We start from the raw sequence: 12448 nt of genomic DNA, 5'->3' as shown, positions 1-12448 counted from the left end.
AAGAAATAGACAGTAAAGAGAAAGAAATGGCATCGAATAGAGAGAAATAGCGAGAGTAAAGTAATCCGAGGACTGTAAAATTATGTGAGTAATGGAAAACAGGAAGCGATAGGTCACCTGAAGAACTCCTTGCGAAACCTGAATGCTAGGAGCTTTCGTACATAAAACATTCATTCCTTGGAGCCCTTTCTCCTTGACATTGGAAAGACTCTGGGCTTACATAAGGGGACCTCGGGAAGGAGATTCCGAGACGGATAACTACAAAGCTTTCACCTTCACCGATGACAACTGAGACGTGCTCGCATGATTGTACAGCACAAATGTATGCGAAAAAGGGAAGATGAGATGGAAATGGGTTGCCCAAAGGATGGCATCACGAGGGCCAAAGGAGACACGTTTTCCCGAATAACCCCCTGGCCTCCATTCACACCCGTCAAAACGCAAGCTCCTCAGACGTAATATTTGCCCACCCGGCATGCGGATCAGAAGTGGAAACTCTCGGGAGAAGGCACAAAGTCTGCGGCGGGCCTCCTCCGTTTCGCCTCCCCGACTTCTTCTGTTTGCTGATGGAGAGAAGCTGCGAAGTGTTATTTTACTCCCACCACGCTTTCCACTGCTTCAAGGATATCCGTTATACGATACTCCGAAAGAGTGAGAAAGAGAGAAAAAAACATGCATAATAATAATAATGTATTCAAATTAAGCCGGTTCCTTAGTTGGTCACAGCCCCTTCCCCACAGAAACAAGAATTCCCCCTCCATACTCCTGTCTCAAGCACGCAAAATTCCATCCATAATTAAAAAAATAAACAAGCAAATGAGCGTGGAGGATTCTTTTTCAAATCCACCCACCACCAGAAGAGCGTCCATCACGCACACGGCGACGAGGAAAAAAGAAAGAAACGAAGAATACATGGAAAGAAGATCTCGTCACCTTTCGAAGCCCGCGGCTGCATGATGTTGCTGGAGCAGGGTATATACAGACGCAGCGAAGGGGAATGGGGAATTAAAGGGTACTGAAGGGAGTAGGGGGGGATATTTCTTCTCTCGAACGAGGAGGCATAAGCGAGAATATCTCTCACGAACAAAACTTAAAGAGATTGATGCGATTTTTCTCTCGCGCCACCTTTTGATGGACCGAAATTTTTATGAATTGGGAAAAGGTTTCGAAACCGATTAGGTAAGGCGGTTAGATCACAGGCTTACTGGCGATTCCATTCTAGAAATTTTCCGGAGATGGTAAGCAATTTTAGTATCCATCACATTTTTAGCCGCAATGATTTCTATTTTGTTGCTGTTGTTTACTGCTTTTGATATTTTTGTAGCAATGAACACTATTCTGTGCATAAACCTGCCTTAATGCCCAGCTATTTTTGCTTGTCAGCGATGTCATGTGTATGGGATGGTCATCATCATCACTGGTCAACAATCCTAGGATTGGTTTGACGCAGCTCTCCACTCAGTTCTCTTATCAGCTAATCTTTTCACACCTACGTATTTCTTCTCTTTCACATCTCTTTTTACTTGTTCCATATATTTTGTTCGAGGTCTTCCTTTTCCATTCTTGCCTTCCACCTGTCCTTCGAAGTTTGTCTTCATCAGGCCATCATGTCTCAAGATGTGGCCTATAAGGTTGTTCCGTCTTCTTATTAAGGTTTTCATGAGGCTTCTCTTCTCTCCTACCCTTCTTAGGACTTCCTCGTTACTAACTCGGTCGATCCATTTGATTTTCATCATTCTTCTGTAGCACCACATTTCGAAGGCCTCTATCCTTGCTTTCTCCGCTGCGGTCATTGTCCATGCCTCACTTCCGTATAGGAGCATACTCCAGATGCAGGTTCTTATAAATTGTTTCTTTACTCCCATATTTAAGTTTCCCGCTGTAAGCAGGTCTCTCTTTTGGTGGAATGCTCTCTTCGCCTGGGCTATTCTGCTGATAATTTCTTTCTTGCTTCTCCCGTCACTAGTTATCTTGCTTCCCAAATAACAGAATTCATCCACCTCTATCAGTTTTTGCCTCCCTATTTTAATGTTGGTCTTGACTTCTTCTCTTCTGCTGCATACTAAGATCTTGGTTTTCTTCGTGCTTATTTTCAGTTTATATCTACTCATTACCCTACCCATATTAACCAGAATATTTTTCAAATCCTTCTCTGTTTCTGCTATAACGGCTATGTCATCGGCAAATCTTAGCATTCTAATTTTTTCTCCATGGATATTCACTCCCAATTCCTTTTCTTTGATTTCATTAATGGCTTTTTCAATGTAAACGTTGAAAATTACGGGTGACAATGTACAGCCTTGTCGCACTCCTTTCCTAATTCTTGCTTCTTCACAGCTGGGCCCTGATTTTATCACGGCTACTTGGTTTTTGTATAAACTGTGGATGAATCTTCTATCATTATAAAGAACCCCAATTTCCTTTAGGATTCCAAGCATTGTGCTCCAATCCACGTTGTCAAATGCTTTCTCTAAGTCCACAAACGCAACGAATGTTGGCTTGTTCTTTTCCATTCTCTTCTCTATGAGCAGTCTTAGGGCCAATATTGCTTCCCTTGTGCCTTGTTTTTTTCTGAATCCAAATTGGTCCTCATCCAAGTACTCTTCTGCTTTTCGTTCTATTCTTCTATAGATGATCCTTGTCAGTATCTTTGACGCATGTGTAGTAAGGCTTATGCTCCTAAAATCTTCGCACTTCTCCGCTCTTTTCTTCTTAGGTTCCTCTCGAAATCCTTTGGTATCTCACCTGTCGTATACATCTCACAAAGGTTTTTGTATAGCTGGTTCAACGTCTTCTCTCCTGAATGTTTAATTAGTTCTGCAGGAATGTCATCAATGCCAGACGCTTTATTTATCCTGAGGTCTCTTACAGCCGCATCAAATTCCGATCTTAAAATTGGGGCTCCCATGTCATCGGCATCCACTTCCCTCTCGTTTTCGATAGCATTCGTTCTGAGGCGACTTCCTTTGTACAACCAGATATTCCTTCCATCTCTTCCCTTTTTCTTCGTTTTCAATCAATAGTTCTCCGTTTTTGTCCCTAAGGGTATTACATCATACGCCCCTTTCCTTTAAGTGATGGTAACCCCACCAAAATTGTTCTCTTATTACATTATTATGCTTCGGTTGGTTATAGACCTATTATTGCGCATGCCGGTGTATTATTCCGTCTATAAAAGGAGTTCATACGCCATTAAGGAATAAAGTTGTCTTGCTGGTTAAATTAAAGTTAATTTTTGTTTTGAGACGTCCAGATGAAGTAATGGAGGCAATGATTTCCAAGTCAATTTGGGCGTGAAATTGGGATGAACGTTTTCAGTATACATTTGGGGCTCCAAGAATTTTTCCTTTCATTCTTTTCTACTGACAGATTTTAAGAGAATAATATATCTACTTACGGGAAAAAGTTGAAGTGAAGACCGTAGTATCTTTAATAGCTACACATCAATTCGTTTGCTTAAAAAAATATCTGAATAGGTTTGATAACTAGCTTACCACAGATTCGATCCTGGCCTATTTTGGAGCTCTCTTGGCGGGATAATGACTCATTCTTGAATGCGTTTTTGTATTTTTTTCTGGGTAAGAGGACATCTATTCTACGCCTGTGAAGAAAATGTGACTTTTCAGTCGATATTTACCGTGAAATTCGGTCGATAATTTAAAGGGTTCTAAATACGAAAGTTTCATAGTTACCAACACCTAAATTACTTACCATCTGAAATTCTACGCATCTTTAACTAGGAGATTGAAATTTTGGATGGAGTAAGAACTGAGCGAGAAGAGGAACTCAAAATCCGTGTTAGATGGGAGATGGAGGGGTGAACGAGGAAGGTTACGCAAGAGAATATGATTTATAGATAAAATGGAATAAGGGAAGGATATCGAATGGGTTAAATCTCTAAATCCTCCATCTACATCTACATACTACCCCACAAGCCGCCTTAATAGGCGTGTGACAGGGGTGATAGGACGCAGCCGTTGAAAAATACAAAGGAAATGCCCTAACGAAGTTCCACCTAGCATTTACTAAATTCCTTTATCGTTCGGGGAAAAATTATTTCCCATACTCATCAATTCGGCAAAATATTTCTCATAATTTATCGTTATTGCCAGACCAAAAAATGTAGTAGGGCTCTAAAATTATGTTCTCCGTGTCACTCTGAAAGATATTTCTTGCCTATTACTCAAATAATCTAAAGCCAGAGCGCATCCTCCGAGTCTCTGGCTGCTCCCAGCCTACATAACTTCTCATAACAGCTGCGTTACGCCCTCTGTGCGCCCGTAGGAGTTTTTGACGAATCGCGAAGCTTTTAAGCCTATTTTCACTTCTAAGTAAACTTTAATTATAACACCATGTTCAATTCTCTCAGACGCGGAGACACCGGTGAGAATGGCATTCACGGATCGACTTCTCACCGCTTGATGCGATTTTTCTCTCGCAGCATATTTTGATAGGACAGGTTTTGTGTGAAGTGCGAGTCTTTCTAAACGCGCTAGATACGAAACACAAGAAACCGATTTCGTTAGGTGTCTAGATGTCTGAATTCCCGGGGTTTTCATTCTGGCCATAGCTAGAGATGCGATGGCGAAACATTAACTTTTACCACCAACGTTACCGTTAGAACACAAAAATCATGTAACTATTTCTCAGAAGAAAAAAAATGATGCATTGGTCAACTTCAAGGATTGCTTAGGAAGAAATGATAATACCATAATACCATAAAATTTCAAGCAATAAGAGAGATACGACTTCGAGTCACAATGACTAACACAGAGGTACGACTTAGAGACATAATGAAAGTTTCAGACAAATTAAAAAGATCAACAGTAGTTTGAACTGAATTATTACAGATTATGATACCGCAACTTTTTCCTAGTAAAATTTACTTTTATTTTTCCAGCACACGATACAGAATAAAAAATAATAATTTTGCTGCAGCGAGTCTTTGGAAAAATTTGACAAATAATTTCAGGACTCAATACAATAGAGTTAAAACCGTTTTTCGCCTGTAAAAACGAGGTCAAGATGACTTATTTTTTTTAGGGAATGCTGATTTTTCCGCTATTTTCAGGTGCCAAAAATATATATAATTTCATTTCAAATCATACGCCTTAATGGCCTGCGTATTAAGCCTTTCGATTTCAATTCCAAGCCAGAAGCAAGCCAATTTTGACGGACCGAAGGAATGCAGTTATCCAAATCCCGCCACCTGCAACCGTGGTGATCAGTGGTAGTGGTGGCCAAAGTGGTAATCGGTCCAACGCTCTCCCAAATTAAAAAATGAACCGTTGCGGCGGAGGGCACTGATATTTCAGCCCACCCACGCCGACCCATCACTCGCCCAGTCCTTCCTTGACCTGCTCTCACACTTTCATCTCACCAACTTCACTTTTTATAATTGGCGTGGTTATCAATTTCTGGAATGGACTGAAATGATAGAAAAGGAAGGCCTCGAATTAAATATAAACATGTATTAAACAGGTGACGTAGGATGTAAAACTGAAGAAGCATGTGATTGCATAGTATAGTTATGAAGAGATTATTTGATACGAAAAATGAGTGGAGAGCTGTGTTCAGCCAATTATCCCATCATTGCTGACTACTTGCTGCATTGTTTTGACAAGGTGTTAACTGAAATTTTGGCCAATGGTGGCGTTACGTGAAAAACAAGTATTTCAGTTTGAAAAACCAACCGATATCAAATGAACTAGCTAACCACTGATATCACATTTGACCCCATGTTTCATGAATAAGATAACAGCATGAGTATAAAAAATAGACTTGGGTGGTGAGTTTTTCAAATATGATGATAGAACACTTATTTGTAATTTTCTCACTTTCCTCAAACTTACACCGACCTAAGTTGCTGCGGATAACCGTCATTCTCAAGATAATCCGCTGAAAATAGGTTTATTGAGTCTGATTGAAGTGAGAAAAAGAACAAAGGTGAGCGTGACCTTCCATCATCATATCACCAAGAGCTAAAAATTCATTTGTCTCGAGAAATAATGCAGTTGCGCTTAGAACCTTGTCAAACCAATGCAGAGTAATGGTGATGATTATCTTCTGGTCTTACACACGGAAAAAAACATTGTAAGTAATCACCGCTGTCCCCAGTCACATTCTAACTCACCTTACAGCCCAGTTTGCACTGTCGCTGGGGTTAAATTTCCCAGGCAAAGGATGTTTCTCGATGGGAGCAAGGTTTGGATATTGACAATTGCAGAAAAGTCAAGATTGGAAGCATTCGAAACGTGGTGCAACCGAAATATGATGAGGATAAAATTGATCGACCGAGTAAATAACGAGGAAATGCTTAGAAGAATGGGAGAAAACCGAAGTCTTCTAAAAAAACCTCAAGGAAAAGACGAGATAAATAAAGTTGGCGATATATTATGAGGTATGATGGCCTGCTGAAAACAACCGTAGAAGGACTGGTGGAAGAGAAGATGGGCAAGAGAAGGCCCGGAAAGAGTTACATTGGACAGGTTATAGAGGGTGTAAAAGAAAAGAAATACGTCACTATGAAATGGCTAAAGGGTAGGATAGCGGAAAGGAGAGCTGCGTCAAACCAATCTTAGGATTTTTGACTTATGATGATGACGAAGCAAATGATAGAAATGAAATACTCATATTGTGACAGCGATATCAATCGAACATGCCGCAACGCATGGGATACGGAGTAGAAATTGCACTGTATAGATCGAGGTAGCGCAACAAGTTTTTTCAGCGCGTGGGCGTAGCGACGAAGGGAACGAAGAAGCAGGTTAGGGAAATGACACGCTCGACGCGCGGAAAATGGTAATTTGCGCGAAAATAAAATGACAAGACCAGACGACGTGCGCTTTAAAATCTGCCGCGGCCATGACACACGGCTTTCTCTTCGTGCGTTGTGATCACCGGCTGCAGGCAGCAGCATCCTCTACTCTTCAATGGGATCACCAGTATCTTCAACCCATTGTGTTGTCTCTGTAGAATAGACGGGAGCGTCACAACGGGTGGGAATAAGCGGCCGAGGAAAACGGTCGTTTCCCGCAAATTGCCCGTCGTCCTTGTCCGAGGCCACACACAAACTCCGTAGCGCTGTAATCGATTTTGGCACGGGCACTTCGTAGTAAATGGAAAACCTTCACGTAATTGAAAGAGGTTCGCAAAAGCGACTACTACGCACGAAAGTTTGCCGATGATCTACCAAGGGAGTGTTTTCCGATAATATATATAAGTTTTATTGAGTGGAAAAATATCATGATGCACGCAATCTGCATAAATCTACATCTACGTGCAACCCATTAAGCCGCCTCAATAGGCTTCTGGTGGGGGGTGTTAGGACATCAGCCTTAAAGAAATAATAGTGAAATGCGGTGACGTAGTTCCGCCTAGCATTTACGAAAGTCCTTTATTATTTGGGGGAAAAATTAATTCCGATACCTATCCGTTCCGTAAAATATCTCTCTTAATTTATTGTTTCTGTTGGACCTGGAAATATAATGGGCTTCTAATAAGATGCTCTCCGTGTCGTTTTGAAAGACATCTATTCTCAATTGCTCAAGTATTCTAATCCTAGGGCGCAGCCTCCGAGTTCCAACGGCTCCCAGTCTAATTCCTTTCATATCTCTTTAATCTTTCTGCAATAAAGTAAAGTAAATAACATAATTTGAACATAAACACATGCGTAAATTATGTGCAAAATTAAAGATAGGCTTAAGCTAGCTCTACAAATTGAATATCAATTTCCGGCTTAAAAATTACGCTATCCTAGCCATCCCAGGCTAAAACATCCTAAACGTAAATGCAAATTCGATCAATCGCACAGTTGTGATAATAGATCAAATTTTGGAATTCATATAGCTTTATGGCATCTTCATGTTTGATTTAATTTTAAATTTAATTGTTTTTATTATATCATTTATAAAATAATATAATTTATATTCTTTGAACATTTTGAGCCATTTTTTCTCATGAACATTTTTTAACTTACCAGCAGTAGAAATCTCTAAACTTTTATTGGCTTAAAAAGTAAAAGAAATAAGCCTACAGCTCATTTAAAGAATTTTGGCGTCGATTAAATTCTGAGTAGACGATGAGATATCGACAGGAGCTGTGGAAAGATTCATTATAATTTAAGCGAAATATACAACAGACAGACTCTAAGATACATGCATATATTTTTAGAGTGATAGTATTTATAAATATATGAACCACAGAAAGTGATTGATTTGTGTTACAACTATCTGATCCTCTCACGAAGAGCGACATTGCAAAAACCGATATTAACCTCTAATCATCAAACTACTCACACTTTCTAACAGCACCCTTTAATTGATAGTCGCAGCATCATTGCAGTAAGTAGATCTACAGCATTCCGAGAGAACTCGATAACAACTTTCAATCTTTAATCTTGAAAATCTTTCGACAGCAGATGATACTGCGGTGAAAGACGTAAATGACTTGCTCGAATCATAACAACCACAGCAGTTAGCATTTCATATCAAGCGAATTAGAGGGGAAAGATAGCGATTACTACTCGTCTGTCCATCGAGAAGACGACATTATGAATGGCGCAATAACGACACATGGCAAATACATGGGGAAAAAATAAATGAATGAGGTACGCACGAGTTTGAATTTACTCGCCATGCAATTTCGCTAACTCGTATTTAAAGTTAAAAATAACTTCCGCAAGGATGCAAACATCATAAGCGCAAGGCATATTGAGCAAGGAGTATATTTTCTGTAAAGAGAAAAATTCATCTACTGAAAGTAAATAAGAAGGTATATGAATAAGACGGTAGGGATAAAATATCGTGCTTATTTATTTGCATGGAGTGTACTCTTACCGTAAGTTGCCACTTGCGCAAATACCAAAGGATAGAGACTTTTGAACCGATTTTCTAAATGCATATAAGAAGAAAATTCCACGTGAAAGTCTTAGGCTACGTCAGAAAAATAGGAAGAATAAAACCACAAAATATTTGTTGATTCATAAAGCCCAAAATTGATTTCATTCAATATTTCCAACCAAAATTTTCAGGGCCTAGTAATAATAATCATAATTTCGAGCTTAGTGATTTAAAAAACATCCTCATAGAGGTCTTCAACCAAGAAGAACGTTTGGATCGGTGATGAAAGGGATCAACTAAACTACCCACTAAGCTACAAATTTTCATAACGAAATAGAATTAATAAAGTTATTGAGACAATTTGGAAGAGTGATCTTTTAGGAATCCGAGAGAGAATAACGATTTACCTGAGATTTACGCTCACGTGTGCTATGTCTAATCAATCTCTTATGGCTAAGCTAGTCACCATATTTAAATATTATGGAATACCAAAAGGCATAACTTTTCATGCTTCTCTCGAGCAATATTCTAAATCATTTGAGTAAAGTGCAGTAAGATTAGTGCAGATGAAATGTAGTGCTACCTATGCATCGCCCTGATCGGTCTATAAGGGTTTCATCTCTGTAAACCTTAAAAATAAACAAAATCTTCTAAATGTCAGGTAATATGTATTCAATTTTAGTAACAATCAATCAATGCTAGTTATAATAAGTGTTGAACTTGCATTGGTAGACAAAAAGGTGAGAGCCTCTAGGAAATCGATTTTAAATGATAATTAGAATGCGGATATCATAAAATTCCAATAGCTTTTTAAAATAAAGAGAGACTGTATTCAGAAAAGTAAAAAAGCATGATCTTCAACTTGTGCATGAAATGGATTATATGAAATTACATTTTGGTCGTAGGAAGACCTGAAATTGCAAAAAAATTCAGTCAAAAAATTTGCAGGTAAACAGCTATCTACTACACCAATCGAATGTCTATAAGTAACACGGACGGCACATACCCAATATACACTCATGTTCTATAATTAGGAAACCCTTTATTTTGCTTGACTAAAACACTCTCCAGCATTTGGGTGACTTAAGGACCACTCTATTTTGCAACGCACAGTAATGAAACCTTTTACTGCGACTTTCGCAAAGCATTCGCATTGACGCAATGCGAACGGGCTTTTGGTAGTCTGAGCTTTTGGAATGAAAACGATAGTCATTACGTCTCGCGTCCATTGAGCGAATCCTTTCCTAGAAGGCAGCAGTTGGATCCATCTACCGGGAATTTCGCCCGAAACGGGGTCACGTGAACGGTGAGGTTTTATGATTTGTCGTAATCATACCTTGAAAAGATTGGTAGCGACCTCACCTGAAAAGTCTTCCAAAATTTGCAATCAACGATCGATTGCAATTCTTGAAGTAACTACCTTATTGTTTTTGGGAGTTTGATTTGGATAGTGGTAGTTTTGTGGGGCCAAGAAATACCCAGTTAAAGCAATTTCTCTCACCTTTTTCATTTTATATTGTCCATAAATTTTCCAAAAAAAAGACGGGTATGATAGTTAACATTTAATATTTATAGCGTCATTATCTCTACTGGAATATTTTCAAAACTCTAACTACCTGTGTCTATTTGGACTGAATCATCAATGAAATTCCTTGATTTCCTGCCTATGTTATTATATGTTAAATATTACTGGGCTCATGATGTAAAGATAAGATTTAAAACGTGAGTAATAACAACAGTAGCTGACGAAATAACACACCATTCGTCACACACTAGCAACGTCAATTTTATGAAAGCCCCCATGAGCTAAATTCATGGATACCCATTGCAGGCGCTGGCGACGATTCGGTCTACCCCGGAGAAAAATGGGGAATTGTACGATATTAATTTTACGGTCGCTTTGAGGTGGGATCAACACGCTCCGAAAGTGTGTTTTTTGAGCATAACCAACCCTGGCATCTGATGGATGGCATTCCTCCATGCACGGCGCTTTCCGATCAATTCCTCGCTAGTTTCGGGCGATGGCAATCCGTTATGGCGCAGTCTTCCTTCCCCTTCCACTCATATATGCCTTTTGCTAATACTCCCCCCTCCCTCTCCTCATGTTTTCCCCCAGGCACTTTCAGCTTCTCCCTCCCCCCTCAGCAATATACTCCTCCTCCCCCTCCGCACTCCAAACGAACTTAGCGAGAAGCATGAAGAGTCCCTCGCCTCCAACCAGGTGCATCTGAAAGCGGTCTCGCCTCATCCGACACGGCAGGCCATTGATGCCGCGCTCCTCGTCAACTAGCAGCCGCCGTTGGAAAACATAAGTCTCGCATGGGAAACTTAACGGGTTTCCATTTGCGCTATCAATTTTTAGTTCAATCCCTATCGCGCTTGGGGCAAAGTTATTCACGTATTCTCTCGCCTTCTATACTATATTTCGGAATTCATCTCGCATTTACGTTTTTCTTCCTCTCAATCACCCGGCACGAAGTGTGAGTGAGATGCACACATGAGTAAATCAGAAGGTAAAATTTATTCCTCTTTCATATGCCTTTGTAAAAAAGGGTATTTGCGTACAGGCCTGTATATATTTCATATCTTCTAGCACTAAGAACACGTAGACCATTGCACATTATGAGACGTAAATTATTTTGTTTCATCAACTGATAATAAGATTCTTAAAATTCGGTGTCAATTTGATAATAGGAAAAATAAACTGAGATTTACATTTAGCCGAACAAGAATATGTCAATAACCGACGCCATTTCCTTTTCACATATACAGTGCATTACAGTCTATGGGGAATAAAAATCTATCAGTAAATACAAGTGCCTATTGTATATACGATGGTCGGGGCATTTTAAATTATTCCTGGAAGCTGACGATTGTTCAATGAAAAATGTAATCGGATTTTACGGGATTCAAAAACTTCTCATAAAGAACACCTCTGTTATTTCATATTTCAACTGCTGTGTGAAAATAATTTTTCATTGACAATATTTTCCATCATATAAAGAAAGATTTGCTGAAAAAAGTATTTCTTTTTCCTGAAATAATCAAAGAAGCAAGGGTATATACTTTCATTACAGCTTATCTGCACTCATCATGATCACAATCAAGCATTACAGCAACCTCTGTCGTATGTTTTTTTTTCAGTACAAGACATATGATGCACTTTTATCGTCAATTCACGCTAGATACTTAAACAAGCCCCTGCCGAGTTCTTTTTTTTTGTCCATAAAGAGATGAAGCCATTGAGAATTGTGACGTTTCCGGACTAAATTTGACTGGTACAGGGTGTTTGGGTCTTGATTTGGTCCAGTACCCCTGGGCAAAGTGTAATCAATCGTCTGCAACATAATCTGCGGTATAATTCGCTTAATAACAGGACAAAGTTAAAAAGATGAAAGCCTAAAGGTGAAAAAATTCAAGTTACCTTCACGTTAGGCTGTAGATGAGGTTGTGTAGATTGAAGTTTTCACTCAGCGAGTATTTATTACTCAAGCATGAGCAAGGGAAACATAAACCGAAAATAGGTGCCCAAAATTAGTTGAACTGTGATGGAGAATTTCATATAAAGTCGGTTCATAGTTTTTTTTTAATCGCATACATTCACAAAG

This window comes from Ischnura elegans, chromosome 5, assembly GCF_921293095.1.
Source record: "Ischnura elegans chromosome 5, ioIscEleg1.1, whole genome shotgun sequence".
Lineage (NCBI taxonomy): Eukaryota > Metazoa > Arthropoda > Insecta > Odonata > Coenagrionidae > Ischnura > Ischnura elegans.
The sequence above is the reverse complement of the archived record's forward strand: the minus strand, read 5'-3'. Positions refer to the sequence as shown.